The sequence below is a fragment of the Rhineura floridana genome, chromosome 13 (assembly GCF_030035675.1).
Source record: "Rhineura floridana isolate rRhiFlo1 chromosome 13, rRhiFlo1.hap2, whole genome shotgun sequence".
Taxonomy (NCBI): domain Eukaryota; kingdom Metazoa; phylum Chordata; class Lepidosauria; order Squamata; family Rhineuridae; genus Rhineura; species Rhineura floridana.
Genome location: NC_084492.1, coordinates 32,935,028 through 32,952,315, shown reverse-complemented (window position 1 = coordinate 32,952,315; position 17,288 = coordinate 32,935,028). Strand labels below are relative to the sequence as shown.

The 17,288-nt window shown below is 40.5% G+C and overlaps 1 pseudogene; it reads right to left on the bottom strand.

Annotated features, from left to right (window-relative positions):
- Positions 1-4,370: 4,370 nt before the first annotated feature.
- On the bottom strand, positions 4,371-4,489 carry LOC133369450 (5S ribosomal RNA; annotated as a pseudogene).
- Between the last annotated feature and the right edge of the window lie 12,799 nt (positions 4,490-17,288).

The window sequence follows — 17,288 nt, the reverse complement described above, 5'->3', positions numbered from 1 at the left end:
GGAACAAGTAGTGCTCTGGATCAGCGCCAATACCCTGAGACTTAGTCCAGTCCTGATCAGATGGCGATTCTGTGGGTAGGTGGTTCATCTGTTTGGGCATCTGTCTATTTATTTATTACATTTATACCCCACCTTTACTCCAAGGAGATCAATGTGGTGTACATAGGTCTCCCCTTCCTATTTTACCTGTGAGCTAGGTTAGGCTAAGAGACAGTGGCTGGCCCCAGGTCACCCAGTGAACGTCATGGCTGCATGGGGATTTGAACCCTGGTCCCCCAGGTCACCCTAGCCACTATACCACACTGTCTGTCCCATGTTCTGATTGGGATTGCACTCCCCTTAAAAGTGGTGATACGGAACACATGACTTTCCAGATGTGGCAAGACTTCAGCTCTCATAGTTTCTGACTCCTTTGCCATGCTGGAAAGATAAATTTGGCTTGAAATGAGAACTGGATCAAATTTCTCGCCCATCCCTACTGTACGCTGCTCTGATGTCTTGGGAGAGGGTGGTACATAAATACTTGTATAAACAAACATACTGGAGTGTAGGACCACCCCAGGCATGGTGCAATGCAAATGATTTGTGCAGAATACAGGAGTCAAGCAAAACATTATGTAGAAAATATTCTCTTTTCATCTGATGAAATGTGACAAAGAAATATGCAATGGGCAGAGAAAGCAGCCAAGGTAAGCATTTCCTCTGGGTTCCTTCTTAAAGGGAAAGAGCCAGAATTACAAGATGCTAACCCTTAAATGTCCACTATTGCCAGGAAGTATTCTCGCTCATTAATATTCATCTTGCAGCAAAGCATCCAGATATCTAAGCCGGTATTATGAGTACCAGGCAAGTCAGCCTCCAGGGAAATGGTGGGAGAATTGTACATCTAACCACAGCCATACTGCATGGATCAGCTAACAGACACTGGGTTACATGGCTGTCAGTGCTGGTTGCCTTTCTGGGCTCTTTATCTACTTTAAGCATTTGCAAAGCATCAGTGAAAACAGCCTAAATAGCATTTCTCAAGAGCTCATATATCATCCAACTCCTTGAAAAAACCCTCTAATTGAGCTTTTAGGGGGGGGGGAATACCAATACACACACACACAAAGCAAGGAGAGACTCTGCTGAGGGCCTCCAATGATGCCATCCCTTGTGGAAGAACTGTATTTATTTAAAATATATATATGTCACCATTCTGCAAGGCTTCTTGCAATAACGAGATATACATTCACATCAGATACTTATTCCACCATCATTCCACTTTAAACAGTTATGGCTTCCCCCAAAGAATCATGGGAAGTGTAGTTTGTGAAGCCTGCTTGGAATTGTTAGGAGACCCATATTCTCATCACAGAACTACAGTTTGTCAGAGTGGTTTAACAGCAATTTCCTCTTCCCAGAACACTCTGAGAATTGTAGCTCTACGAGGGAAGCAGGAGCCTTCTGACAGCTTTCAGCACCCTTCATAAACTACACTTCCCAGGATTCTTTGAGGGAAGCCATAACTGTTTAAAGTGGAATAACAGTGGAATAAATGTCTGGTGTGAATGTAGACCGTACCAGTCAAAAGCCTGTATTTTAAACTGTCTATCAGATTTGTACTTTCCGAAAAAATATGAGAATTGAAAACTTTGAAATTAGCACTTATTCAAATTTTACAGTGCAGTTTACCAACCAAACTATGGTGACAAAAATGCAGGGGAAAGTGTTCATAAAAATGAATATATGAGTGAAAATATACAAAGTATAAAATATACAGAGTACAAAAATGCATTATATAATGAACAATTGCTTACAAAAATGTTTTTGTTAGGAGAAATTTGCTCTAAAATGTTGGTGAATGGTTTTTTTTAAAAAAATGCAAATTTCTGTAGAAATGTGGAGAACCAGAATTAAGATTGGAAAACTGAGCAATAGAAAGAACCAAAATTGACAGATTTTCCTTTCCTAGTATACAGCAACTTAAAAACAAAAAAACTTTTAAAAGCTGTACAGAGCAATCATTAAAATGACTGGCTACTCAAGATTTTTTTGAACAACTGCATAGGCCTGTTGGCATAAACAAATCTTCAAGAGGTGCCTGACAGTCAAAAGTGAGGGTGGCTGCTGAATCTGTGCTGGGATATTCCACAGCATAAGAGTGATGATCCTAAATGCCTGACATCTAGTTGAAGCCAATCAGGCTTCTGAAACATGGGGGTGTGTGTGACTAAATGTGCTCCTCCAAATGATACTAAATATCAAGCTGGAATATAGGGGCTTAGATGGTCCTTAAGATATCATAGTCACAAGTTGTTCAGGACTTTGTATATAATCATCACAAGAACCTTGAACCTGGCCTGATAAGACATGCACAGCCAGTGCAGATGTTCTAGCAGGGTGTCCCATGCTGTTGGCTGTCCAGTGACATCAGCAGTCTAGCCACTGCATTCCACACCAGCTTGAGCATCTGGACCATGTCCAAGAGCATCCCCATAGACCGCATTGCAGTAATCCAGTCTCGAGATAATGGAGCAACCTCCCCTGGGTACGTGGCCAGCCTACTGAAGTCTGGAGAGGGAGGGAGGAGCTTATTGACTCCAGTCATAGGCAGCTGTTAAGGGCTCTAGAAAACTTGAATCTAAAATCTGGGAGTGATAGAGCTTTAAGGCAAGAGTCAGAACCAGAAGCCAGGCTAAGAGTAAGGAAAGATTATCAGACCAGGCGAAGACCCAGCTTGAACAGGAAGCCATTACTCAGTTAACGGTACATTCCTGGACATTACTTCTTTAACAGAGAAGTTACCAGAGGTAGAAATAACATGGAAAGAATAGGGATAGGTTCCTACACCCACTCATAGATGGTAGGGGCAGCCTACAGGGTACCCTTCCCCTCCCTGGCACCGTCCCCCTCTGAATCGCATTGGATCGTTTCCTCCCCAGCCCTGGGAGAAAGCAAGAGATCTCTTTCATGCAAAGCAAATACACAGTCTTGCTAGTTTCACCCTAGCAAAGCAAAGGCACAGGCTTGTCAGTTTATTGATAGCAAAGCAAAGACACAAGCCGGTCAGTTTCACCTTAAAGCAAAGGCACAGGCTAGAAAGTTTATGGATAGCAAAGCAAAGGCACAGACTTGTCAATTTCACCTTAAAGGAAAGGCACAGACTTGAAAGCAAATCTGGTCAGTTTTACCTTTTTAAAAAAGCCTTCTTTAAAAGGAGTTTCTTTCCTAGAGGATTCATTCACTGCTAGGAAGAGCCGACTGGGAAGAATGTTTTAATTCCCTTGACTGGTGAAGCCACACCAGTACTCAGGAAATGCCTAAGGAAATATCCAGTCTTGTAGTTGTGGGCTTGGAAGTACATGGATAAAACCGCAATGGAAATTTTGTGTGACAAAGTCTGGTTTCTGGCCATGTCAGAACAGCTAACGCAAAAAGTTTGCTTGCACAGTGGGATCTCAAGAAAAGACGCTTTTTATCCAGTCTGGTTTGAAATATATACATGAGGGAACAGAGGCCCCCAATACACCATTAACATATGCAAGTTTATGGAACTCTTAATAGCTAAGAGATTTGACATTGAAGATCAGAAGCTTGGAAACTCTATGCGGCACACTATGGAACTTGTGAAGAGAGACAGAATAAGCAGACTAAATGCCAACCTTTCTTTTCTGTCTTATCTATTCATACTTCCCATTGTGATTAATTTAATATACATATATTTCCACTAAAAAATACAAACAATTCTTGCCCATATTATACATATATAATAAACATAGTGGATATTGCAGTGCTGTTATTTTGTTATTCTGATATTAGTTGTTTTTGTGGTTTTATCTTATGATTTTAATGAAGTTTATTTTACTTATTTTAATTGTGTGTTGTTTTTGTAACCATACTGTGGGACCATTAGATGGAATGCCCACTCCAGAGTCCTTAAAGTAACCAGCACACAAACAGAAACAGCGCATATAAAGAGTGTTTCCCAAACTCCCCGCCCCCCGGGACCACTTGAAAATTCTTGAAGGAGGGCCAATTAATGATTTTTCTGCCTATGGTAGCAATTGTAATGTGCTGTGTTAGTTGTTGTAGGTTTGTAATTGTATTTTTACAGACACCACAGACCACCTGAATGAATCTTGCGGTTTGGGAACCCCTGGCATATAACTGTATAAAAATACCTATGCATTAATATACTTCTAACGTTATACAGCAGAAATAAACTCTTTAATATATATACATATAATCAACATTTTGCATATAATTGTTTTTGTTATGTGCCTTCAAGTCGATTATGACTTATGGAGACCCTATGAATCTTTTTTTGATATTCATAGGGTTTTCATGGTAAGAGGTATTCAGAGGTGGTTTACCATTGCCCTCCTCTAAGCCTACAGCACCAGATATTCTCAGGCAGTCTCCCATCCAAGTGCTAACCAGGCCTGATCCTGCTTAGCTTCCGAGATCAGATGAGATCAGGCATGTTCAGGGTAGTTATGCCTTTAAAAAAAAAAAAAAGCAACAACCACCTAATAGTTCATGAGTGATTTGGAGATAAGAGGGTGGTCAATGCAAGAGGTGGTCCCAATGCAGGCAAAACCTGATTGGGTCAGAACCATCAATTTCTGTGTATAAATCTATTTAAAATGGATTCCTCCTCCATTCCTAATCCCAGCTCAGTTCCTAACTGAAAATTACAGGGATCTTGTTTCATGCATCTGATTCTGTGTTGTGCATGAAGGAGAGAATGAGAATGATGTGTGTGAATTTGTACTGGACCCAGTGGAGACTGGTTCATTAGGGCAAATGGGGTACTGCCCCACCAACCTCAGTCTGCCCTCAGCCAACTCCCACCTGCCTGCCTTCTTACTTACAACCAGTCAAGAAGTGGCAGTCTTTGTCAGCTCCCTCCTCCTTAGTCTCAGTGTTGCCCTTGTATTCCTCAGCAGGGAAGAGGATGTGGACAAAACTAGAATTAGTTGGCTCTTCCTGTCATTGGCTCTGGCTCCACCTACTGTTGGCCTCCTTGCCTTTTGCCCTACTAGCCCCAGTGGGCATGAGCCACCACTGGGATTGTGCTCTGTTGGGGGCGGGGGTGACATTTATATGGAAACAGCTAATTTGCAAGCTGTAAGAGGTTTTTCCATGCCTTACTGGTGTTTTCCTCTCCCTCCACTATGCCTAGAACAGTGAAAACTAATAATTTCAGGTTGTCCAGGGACAGGTCTCTCAGTCATCAAATGCCTGGAAAAACAGGAATGTTTTTCAATTTCTCCTAAAAGTTAATAATGAGGGAAACTGATGCACTAGGGAACCACCACCAAGAAGGCCCTGTCATGGGTCACCGCCAAACCAAAGTTGCTGATATACAACTCCCATCATCTTCAACCATTGCCCAGGCCACTTACACTCACCCCTGGGTATAAATCAAAGCTTGTTGAATTTGGCAGTCATGTCTCTCTGCACCCCATTGCTACAGCCTTGAAGAGGTATTGTTCTCACTTCACAGGTCACATACCATTAGGGATGTACTAGGATTCTGTGAATTCAGATTTGATATAGAATTTTAAATTAATTCGCTTATTCTCAGTCGCTGACGATCTGATTTTAATGTAGCAAATCTTTGAAAATGGACTTAAAAAAAAACAAATCTGCCTCTAAAACAACAATTGTAAGAATGATAATTTATTGGCATTTCCTTTTTAAAATATTGACATTTCTTTCAAAATATTAGTATTTTAAAAATAAATATTGATATTTCCTTCAAAATATCAATATTCCCTTTCAAAATATCAATATTAATATCAATATTTTTTCCAAGCGAGGAAAACAACAGATTGGTAAAAGCAGTGGCTAGCGGGCACAGAACAAACTCGAATCGATGCCAGCCTGTTAGGTTGGTGGAATGCTTGTGAACTGGGGTCGGCCAACGGATCCCATCGCTACATACCACATTGCTATTTTTCTTCTTTATTCTATTCCAAAGTACATTTGTATATGTAATTTTTATCTCCTTGGAATATAAGTAATTTGCATTTCTGTGCAACCTAGAGTAGAAACAGCATGTTTAACTGAATGTCCAGCACTGCAGAGGGAAAAGCCACCTTTCATCTTTTGTTTGTGGCAGAACCCCACCCCCGCACCCCCAGTTTTAATATTGAGAACAGATAGTCTGGAAGGTAGCTCTATATCTCTCAGCAAGAGAGTGGTAACTTAAATCTTATACACCTGATCAAGGCTTTCTCTCTTGGCCTTGTAGGTATTTTAATACAAATGTGCCTTTCATTTGACTGATTGAAGGCCTCCAACTTGCAATAAGTGCACCATCTGATCTCCTTGAATCCACATCACTTTTTCTTTGATTTTCTCCTACTTGGGTTTCTTTCCTCTTTGTTCTATGGCCAGAGTCAAATTTCCCTTTAGAAATTGAAAGAATGTGTGTGGGTTTGCCTATGTGGTGGCTCTTGTTCACTGCTTCTTTATTTCTTCCTCTTCCTGTACTGTGATTTATTTTTTGCAAAAGGTCTTACCAGAAAGTTGACTGGTGGCATATTAAAGGGAAAATGGGTTTCACAGCCAGTCTGTGGCAAAGCACTTTGCATATCGCTACCATAGAATCATAGAATAGTAGAGTTGCAAGGGACCCATAAGGCCATCAAGTCCAACCCCCTGCACAATGCAGGAATTCAAATCAAAGAATTCCCGACAGATGGCTGTCCAGCTGCCTCTTGAATGCCTCCAGGGTCGGACAGCCCACTCCTCTCTAGGTAATTGATTCCATTGTCGTATGGCTCTAACAGTTAGGAAGTTTTTCCTGATGTCCAGTCGAAATCTGGCTTCCTGCAACCACACTGAACTGGGAGGACTGGGAAGGAAGGGGGCACTGATTGTACCAATCAGCAACTGAACATTATTCATCAAATCCCTGTCTCTTTTTTCATAACCAAATATGGTTATATCTAACTAGGGATGGGTAGGATTTTGATGCAGTTCACATTTCAAGCAGAATTTATCAAATTCGCACTTTCTAAAACAATATGAGAACTGAAACATAGCCGTTCTTTGAAATTCACATTTATTAGAATTTTGGGATGCAGTTCGCCAACTAAACTATATTTATAAAAATGCATATATTAGGGGAAAGTGTGCATAAAATGAATACATGAGTGAAAATAACATGCAAAAAGACATGATGTGATGAGAAATGGCTTGCAGAAATGTGTACCTTTGCCAAAGCTGCCTACAAAAATGTGTTTATTTGGAGAAATTCACACTAAAATGGTGGAAAAATTTTATGAGGATTTTGAAAAAAAGAATTTGCAGATTGCTGCAAAAATGTAGAGAACTGAATTTAACATTAGAAAAGTAGGAAACTGAGAGAACCGAAATTGACACATCTTTCCATCCCTATATTTAACTTAAGTTAGATTCCATCCCTATATCTAACTTAAGTCCATTGATTTCATGGCTTCCCCCAAAGAATCCTGGGAAGTGGAGTTTGTGAAGGATGCTGAAAATTGTTAGGAGACTCCTATTCTTCTCACAGAGCTATAATTCCCCAAGTGGTTTAACGATCAGTCCTTTGTTCCAGAGAACTGTGGGAAATGTAGCTCTATGAGGGGAAGAGGTGTCTCCTAATAAATCTCAGCATCCTTCACAAACTACAATACCCAGGATCCTCTGGAGGAAGCCATGGCTGTTTAAAGTGGAATAAATGTGTGGTGTGAATGTGGTCTTAGTTGAATATCATCCATTGCTATTTCTTAGATGCCTTTTTCAAAACAAGACTCAAAACGACATACAATTAAATATACAGAAAGTTAAAAACAGAAATAACGACAACAATGTAATGCTTAAACTATATACTCCATAAAAGTAACTGAATCAACACTGGCAACCAATTTATTATTATTAGATACAACCCATAAAAATCAGATGCTGCCAGGTTTTTACTAAAACAACAACTGTGAATCAAGTGCTTTGTAGGGATGACTTTAAAAAAACATCTACCAACTATCTGCATATTGCTCATCTTTAATATGGATCTAATAGCTGATCTGGGACACTTTTGGGATTTTAAAGAATATTATTAAGACAGCAGCCAGAATTTCCCCCCAAAACCTGAACATTGCAAACTGGTGATGTTAATGTTGTATATAATTATGCCTTTGTATGATTCAATCATTTTAAATGGGGAAGGGCAGCTCCCTAAAGCCATGACTGGGTTTGATTCCAGGGTTGGTACCTTTTTCCAGATGCTGGTGACATAATTGGTATGCTCAAAACTGCATTTTTTTTTAAAGTGAAAGGGTGAGGCCGAAGGAGCTGTAGGAATATATTTATTTATCTGATTTATATCCCACCCTTCTTCCCAAAGGAGCCCAGAGCTTGATGATGAGCTATTAGGCTTTAAAATCACTGGAGGCATTACTTTAAAAGGCCAGCCATGTTTGGATTGTGCAGTATTAACACCCACGTTGTTCTATGTGTTTTAGTTATTTATTTATTTTTCTGGTAGGTTGTGCCATTGAAAAACTGCTGCTAGCCATGGTGGCTAGGCTATGCCTCCACGGTCGAAGGCAGTATACTTCCGAATATCAGTTGCTGGAAACCACAGGTAGAGAGAGTGCTGTTGCACTCAGGTTCTGCTTGCAGACTTCCCTTAGGAATCTGGTTGGTCACTGTGAGAACAGGATGCTGGACTAGATGGGCCATGGGCCTCATCCAGCAGGCTCTTCTTATGTTCTTCCCTGAAGCTGGAGAATAGAGGGCTATAGCCCATTACAAACTGGCTGGGTTGCTTCGATAAATGGATTTTGAGATAATGTATAGGAAGCAATTCAGAAATGGAATAAAATAAGTAAGCCTTTCAAAATAATTGTTAACTGGAGCACGGCGCAGGGAACATATCACCCCTGTGCTTTATCGACTCCACTGGCTCCCAATTTGTTTCCGGGCCCAATTCAAAGTGCTGGTTCTGACCTTTAAAGCCCGAAATGGCCTTGGACCAATGTACCTGAGGGACCGCTTACTCCCATATGTACCTGCCAGCGATTTAAGATCATCTGCCTCTGGTTTCCTCTGCGTGCCTGGAGTGAAAGGTTAGATTGACAGGCACACAGGAGAGAGCTCTTTCAGCTGTGGCCCCCAAGCTTTGGAATACCCTACCCCAAGAAGTTCACTCTGCTCCCTCCCTTTTAGTTTTCTGGAGACTTCTGAAAATGATCTTGTTCCGGAGAGCCTTTGGGAGGGACTGAAGGTAGAGCCTGACACTGATTTTATGCCTTCTACATTAAATTTTACCTTTGTATTCCCTTTTGTACCTTTTGTACCAATCCCTCTGTGTGTGTGTGTGTGTGTATTGTCTTTTATGTATTTTATGTATTTAAATTTATTTTAATGTTGTGATTTTACTGTTTACAATTTTATTATGTACATGTTTGATTTTATTTTTGTAAGCCGCTCTGAGTGCCCTATTATAGGGTAGAAAGGCGGGATATAAATATTTTAAATAAATAAAATAAATAAATAAATACATATGTAAAGAAATACACAGCCTATGGAAGGCAATTGCCTCAACTGCAAATGATCAAGACTTGTGTTGCACAGTGTTGCTGTTGTTGGTTTTGCATCTATACATTCTGAGGAACTGCATTCTAGTCCAGTGCACATTTACTCAGAAGTAAGCCCCACTGATTTCCTCGAGAGTTCCAAATTAGCGAGTGTATGGTTACAGTCTTAAATTTCTTCCTTCTTTTACCGCATGGTAGTTAATTTTGGAATGTTTACCCGTCTGTTCAAGCATTCTTTAGAGCAATCTGTTTTGGCATGTTTCCCCCACTGTGTTTTTATATTTAGAGTTCTTTCAAGTTGGACTGGAACCTGGTTATTGTGTGATATTTCATGGTTTTGACATTTTCTCATGTAACCCAACATATCACTTGTGACAAGGTCAATAAGAGTGAAAGCAGTCTCTTTCCGTACGTTGTTTCCATCCAACTCGTAAGGGCAATTCACACATGCATGAACATCATTTCAGCTCTCAGCATTTGACTGTTCATCATCACTTGATGAAGGACTGCTAACCAGTCCCAGGACAGTCTGAAGGCACATTGGAAAGTAAGCAGCCTGAGTCTGGTCTGTGTCTGGATGGTAGGGATAGAATGATCTGTCAATTTCAGCTCTCTCAATTTCTCATTTTTCTAGTCTTAAATTTGGTCCTCCACATTTCTGCAGCAATTTGCTATTTTTTAAATTTAAGAGATCCTCATGAAAATTCTTCAGCATTTTAGTGTGAATTTCTCCTAATAAATACGTTTTTATGCAGTTTTGACTAGTGTACACATTTTGGTAAGCCATTTATCCTAATATAATGCATTTCTGTAAACATTGCTTGGTTGGAGAACTGCATCACAAACTTCAAGTAAGTGCGAATTTCAAATGATAGTTGTGTTTCGGTTCTCACATTGTTTCAGAAAATGCGAACTTGATAAATTCAGCTGTAAGTGAATAGTGAATCAAATTTCTCCCCAGTCCCTACCGAATGGATGACTACCTGGACTTTAAATGTACACTGACTTGAATTTGACAATGGAAGAGTGGCAGGATATACATGTAATAAGATAGATAGATAGATAGATAGATAGATAGATAGATAGATAGATAGATAGATAGATAGATAGATAGATAGATAGATAGATAGATAGATAGATAGATAGATAGATAGATAGATAGATAGATAGATAGATAGATAGATAGATAGGCATCTACTGAAAAGTGCTGGGTTTCATAGAATCATAGTGTTATTGGTGGGGGAGACTTGTAGACCATCTTGCCAGTAGTGTATCAAGCACTAAATGCCTAGGACCAGGTTATCTTGTCCCTTATACACTGACCAGATCACTACCATCATCTGCAGAATTCCTCCTGAATGTCATGGAATCACAGTAGAGTTGGGAGGAGCCTACAAGGCCATCTAGTCCAACCCCCTGCTCAATGCAGGAATCCAACTTATTTTTTTTTTTTCAATAATTTTTATTCAGATTTTCATAAAACATACAAAACAAAATCATAAAACATTCAAAGACAAAAAACAAAATCAAAAATAGTTAAACAAAAAGAAAAAAAGAAAAAAAAAAATAAAAAATAAAGAGTAAAATATTGACTTCCCATTTGTCAAAGATCAAATCAGTTATAAGTCTATAATATATAACAATCCTGTCTCTTAAGTCATATTATAAAATCACTTTCCTCCAGTAGTTATCTTACTTAATCATCAAATCTCATAAACATTACTTTATTCTTTCCACAAAAAGTCAAAGAGAGGTTTCAATTCTTTAAGAAATATATCTATCAATTTTTTTTTTCCAGATAAGCATATCGATTAATCCATCTCATTACTAATTATGATAATCTTATTGTCATAACCATAGTCAAAATAAACATTTCAATTAATCCATCACATCAGAATCTGTTAGGTTCAGTAATTTCAGTAGCCATTGTTCTATTATCTCTATTAGTTCCATTTTCCATCTTCCATCTTCAGTAGTCTTGTTAAGTCCAGTAATTTCAATATCCAATCTTCCATTATCAGTATTCCATAATAATCTTGCTGTCAAAGCCATAGTCATATAGTAAGAGTCTGATGGGAATTACCTCTATCCCAAATATTTTCTTGCCATCCATTCTGAATAGGTTGCTGAAATACTGCTGTAAAATCATATCTCTGTTCTTTTTTTCAAAATACACTGGGTCATCTCTTAAAAGTTTTTCCATTGTCACATGGCTGCAGTTAATTCCATAGATTTTCTCTATATTGGGCTCCATCACATCATTCCAGTCCAGAAGATAATCCATGCCATTGATAACTTTATCTCTAGAATCTTCATTAATTTCTTCAGAGATAACATTGAGTTCCAAACAATAGATTTTATTTCTAAAGTCCATAGACTCCAAATCTTGTTCCTGTTCCACGTTTGTTCCAATCTCCGGGATCTCCTCTCTCACAGGGACCCCTATTCCAGTCTCCAGGGTCTCCTCTCTCACAGGGACCCCTGTTCCAATCTCCGGGGTCTCCTCTCTCACAGGGACCGCAGGAATCCAACTTAAAGCATACCCGACAGGTGGCTGTCCAGCTGCCTCTTGAAGGCCTCCAGTGTTGGAGAGTCCAGTCTAGGTAACTGGTTCCATTGTTGTTGTGCTCCATAGCTATCTCATAGCCCAAAGCTACATTCCCTTCCAAGGGCTACTTGTCAATTGCGGGCAGGGCCAGAGGGAAAAATGGGCAGAGCAACAAATGTAATTTTTTACCTTTGTATACTAAGCTAGTTTCCTTTCTAGGCAAGCAAGGTGCATTAGAGTTCGTAGATACATTCCAACCTGCCAAAAATATTGGAGGTATGAAGCAGGGTAGTGAAGGGTGTGGTCTGGAGATAGAAGTGTGGCCTGCAGAGAGTTCTGAGAGTTCCTGGAGGGCTTCATTTGGCTCCCAAGTGTGAGGTTCCCCACTCCTGTCACATTCATTTAGTCTCTACATCAACCAAGCCTTCGTAGCATAGTGGCACCAGTAATTTGGAGCTCTGTTCCCACTGAGATCACATAGGCATCTACAATCCTGATATTTTATCATCAGGTGGGGTGGAGCCACTACTCCAGCTTCCTGGTAGGTGGGTCGCCGTTGTGTACCAGTCTCTTGGGTTCTATGGGGCTGCTATAATGCAAACACAGTTACAATTTTGTAAAACTCTGCAAGTTTAAACCAGGTAGCAAAAATAGCAACAACAACATATCCCAACTGAGTATAGCATATATCTTTAAGATATGATGATTACTAAATGCACCAGCACACGAGTTGCTTCCAGAAAAGTCCAGGGGGTTCCATAGACAAAAACCTTAAAAACCTAAATAAAATACAAGATAGTTACAAATACATAATACAAATACATAAAGCCACTAAAATGAATTTACTCTTCCATTCCTGCCTACACATTTAAATTAAAAGCCCATTACCTAATTTGAGGTGACAAGGGCCTAATTTTTACTCCATAGCATTAACAACTCCTTTCCTCTCCAGGTCTCTCTTTCTGAACTAAAACTCACAAGTGCAGTCCCTTAAGGGTTCCCCACCCACTGGACCAAACCAATAATCCATAGGGGTTACAAATATACTGGCAGGAGAACTGGATTAGCTCCACCAGTGTGTTTGAATCACACCAACCGCTCTGTTGCTCCACCCCTCTGCACCACACTCTCTTTAACCTCAGCCCTCCACCTCTTCTTCCCTGACAGGAAGCTAGTGTATCTCTATTGAGGCCTGTTCCAAGCAAATAGTTGAATAGGTACTGAGATGACACTGGTGTCACAGAAGAAATTGGGTGTGCCAGAATTCCCTGGGGAAAAGGATTGATTGTTAGACCACTCTGAGAACTGTAACTCTACAGTTACAGTTACAGAGAGGGATAGGAGAGGTATCCCTAAAACTCTCAGTACCCTTAACAAGCTACAATTCCCTAGATTCTTTGAAGGAAGTCTGTTTAAAGTGGAATACTGCTGTAAATGTAAGGTACAGATGTGGGTTGCTAAGTGTTTGGATCTGATGCGGGCAGGGGTGCAGGCAAAAATCAAGGATATGAAGTGGCCTCACCCTTCAGAAAGTGGACCATGGACCCTGAATCCTCCTCAGCTGTAGTCAGCTGGTGATGAACTGTAAAACTGGCTGTGTGGCAAGCTGTGTTTCTTTGCTTTTTGGGAAAGTGTCAGGGACTGCTGAGCACTACCCCATGTGCCAGGCAGTGTCACTTTTTAGCAGCATTTGAATAGCGCATTCTTAACTTGCCTATCGGTTTTTATGGGTTTTAATTTGGCATGGTTTTAAATGTGTATACTTGTTTTTAATGTTTTTAACGGTTGTAAACTGCCTAGAGAACTTCGGCTTTGAGGCGGTATATAAATGCAATGAATAAATAAATTGCAGCTGCAAAGGACTGAACATTCTGGACTGATGCCAGCCAAGCTGGCCATAGGCTCCTGCAGGACAGGAGGGGATGTACAGCAGGGCCCCGCTCATATGGCAGGTTCCGTTCCGGACCGCCGCTGTAAAGCGAAATCCACCATAAAGCGGAACGCATTGACTAACATTGTCTAAAATGGCACCCAAAGCCTGGAAAATGCCGTAAAGGGGGAACAAGCATCGTAGGAGCGGGGCCTTTCTGCAATTGACAACCACCATATCGGTGGAATGCTGCAAAGTGGAGTGCTGGAAAGCAGGGCCCTACTGTAACAGGGATTCCTGTCTCGGTGGCAGAGCAGGCCCCAGATTCAGTCTCTGGTAGGGTTGGCAAGGACTCCTTCCTGAAACCTTGGAGACCTGCTGCTGGTCTGATTTGGTATAAGGCAGCTTGCTAAGTTCCAGTGCCCTCTCATTCTGGGTGCTTATTGGTTCTGACTACTGACTTCTGACTTGATTCCTGGCTTCTGGCACACTTCAGGCTACTGCCCACGATCCATTTCTCAGGAGTATAAACATGCAAATAGGAACCAACTTTAATGTTGTCGTAGATGGCTCAAGCAAGTGAGCTGTGCTACATTCTTCGGAGAAAGCAAACCCGCTCCCCTTCCCCACAAAATTAGCAGACGAATAACAGATGAATTTCACACTTTTCTTTTGCAACTCTTTAATAAAAGAAGGGCGTTGTGGGTGACCTCATTATTTGTAGACCGAGTGATAGATTCATTATGATAATAATTTCCTAATCTCTCTCATTACTTGCTAGTACTAATCCCAGTTAATGATATTTCTTTATTACAGCATACATTGCATTTGGAAGTGAAGACTAATTTGTTGGGGGGCAATGTGGCTTTATGAAGTGTCTGTTTCCTTACCTAGCAGAGATGTTGAAAACAAAAAGCAGCTCAACTTAGTCCAATTCATTACACCATAAAATTAGCAACCCAAATATTTACATCTACAGAAGGGATAGACAGATTGATGTATTTCCATTCTATGTGAGTTTCGCAGTCACTCAATCACAGGTTTGTTCCATTCTAGTTTTTGTGGACTTTTAAATTAAAAATGCATAATTCGCTACCACAACAGGTAGTGATGGTTACCAACTCGGATGGCTTTAAAAGAGCTGTCAGAGGTTATTATTCCTATAGATACCAGTTTCTGAGAATTACAGGTAGGGAGAGTGTGGTTGTGCTTAGGTCTTGCTTGCATGCCCCCACCTGCAGAGCACAGTGATCAACTGAGTATATGAGGCATAACACAGTCTTTCAGGTACCCTGGTCTCAAGCTGTACAAGACTTTGTACACCAAAACTTGAACTTAGCCTATCTTATGATGAATCAGACAAATAGTTCATTGAGCCAAGGAATGCGGCACCTGTCTGTCCAAAAGTTGGACTTCAGCTCCCATTAGCACCAGCCAGCATGGCCAATTGTTAGAGATAATGCGAGTTATTGTCCATTATATCAAGAGGGTGCCATGTTGGCTACCCCTCATCTAAGACAGTGACAATTAAAAGTATGTGACCTGGATGAATTCCTCAATGTTTTGCAATATATACAAGGCAAATTTTACTGAGCCATCATGTGTACTCTGCTGGAGTTACTGGAGTTACTGATCTTGGCACACGCCATTGGCCTAAGCCAGGGGTGGGGAACCGCAGGCCCAAGAGACAAATATGGCCTCTTTTATTGACCCTCGGAGCTCTCCCCAGGCCACACCCCCTCTCCCCAGGCCACACCCCTCACTTGCTCTGTTTCATACCCCTAGCTTTTTCGGCTGGCTGAAATGTGTCTTGAACTCTCATGATACTTCTCTGTTTGCCTGGATTGAGGATAGTATAGTGTGTGTAAATACGCCTACTGCACAAAGAGAAAGATTACATTCATTGTGGCACCCAGTTTTGCCTCTGGCCCTGTCCACCCCAGGCATTTGGCCCACAAAAGGTTGCCCAGAAGGGAATGTGGCCCTTGGGCTGCAAAAGGGTCCCCACCTCTAGCCTAGGCTCTAAGAATCAAGGAAAGAGTCCTTTTCTGGAACTGGTTAAGGCAAGTTGTCCATTAGATTCCCTTTGGTTGTCCTTGTATTTTTGCATCTTTCCCCATTTCAGCATTTGAAGATTTGAGCAATAGCTGCTGATTATTATCCCGCACATTATTGATTAAAACCTCTGCCCACAGATCTTCCATCTCACTTTTCAACTAAGTGTGATTTACTTTTCTCCTCACTCCCTGTAACAGATGATTAACGCTGATCTAAAGAGTCCCGGCCAGATGAAGCGGAGTGTCAGGTATGATTTGTCAGCTGGGAAGTGTAGATTATTTTATGTTTCTCGAACTTTGTGGGTCCCAGAGAAACACCAATCTTGATTGTTAAATCCATCCTCTCTTCCCCCAGGGCTATGAAATGCCAGAAACATTAAATAGCCCACTTAATACATAACCTCATTCTGTATGCTTGACTATTTTGTTTTTAATTTTTCTTCTCTTTTCCCAGGCTGCTCGAATGAAATGGGATCAAAGAAGAAAAAAATTATCCTCACTGGATTTTGTTAAAATATTAATAGGTTAGGGTTGACTGGCTAAATTGAATATCTATGCGGATCTCGCTTGCATGTTTAACTTGTGCTTGGGAAAATATGTTTCCTAGGTGATAACCTTTTATGTACCAGCCTGACTTCATTGAAATGCATAGAGATAAAAGTATGTCACACTCCACGGCTATGCTATTCTTGTGTGGCGGCGTGATTATTCAGATGATAATTGACCCCCACCTGTAGACAGCCCGAATTCTGTAGTCAATCATTCCATTTGATGTTAAAATATGGAAACGTACAATTATATCATTTACATAACAAATCTTTCTGAATGCCAGACATCTCGCAGCCACTGACAAATGGGGGGGGGGAACCAAAATACCCCAAGTCAATAAATGAAAAGTTCTGCTAAGCCAAATATATTCAACTCTTCATCACTCTTGTTTTGTCCACATGTACTTGTGTGGCAGCCATTGGCCAGGCTCAGCGGGGGGGGGGGATGATGGACTTACTCCACATCCAGATTGATGTGTGTGACCTCTTTCTCCACATTCTTCTGTTTTTTTTCTTCTAGAAGAAGCAGCTTGCTTGTGTGGATTCTGTCATGAAGGCGAGTCCCTATATAAAAATCAAAGCAAATTTGTAGATATTATTATTATTATCATCTGGGCTATTTATTAATCAATTAATTGATTGATTGAAATATTTATAGGCCACATAAAGTAGAGTACAGCAAGGCGGCTTACAACATAAATAAATAAATAA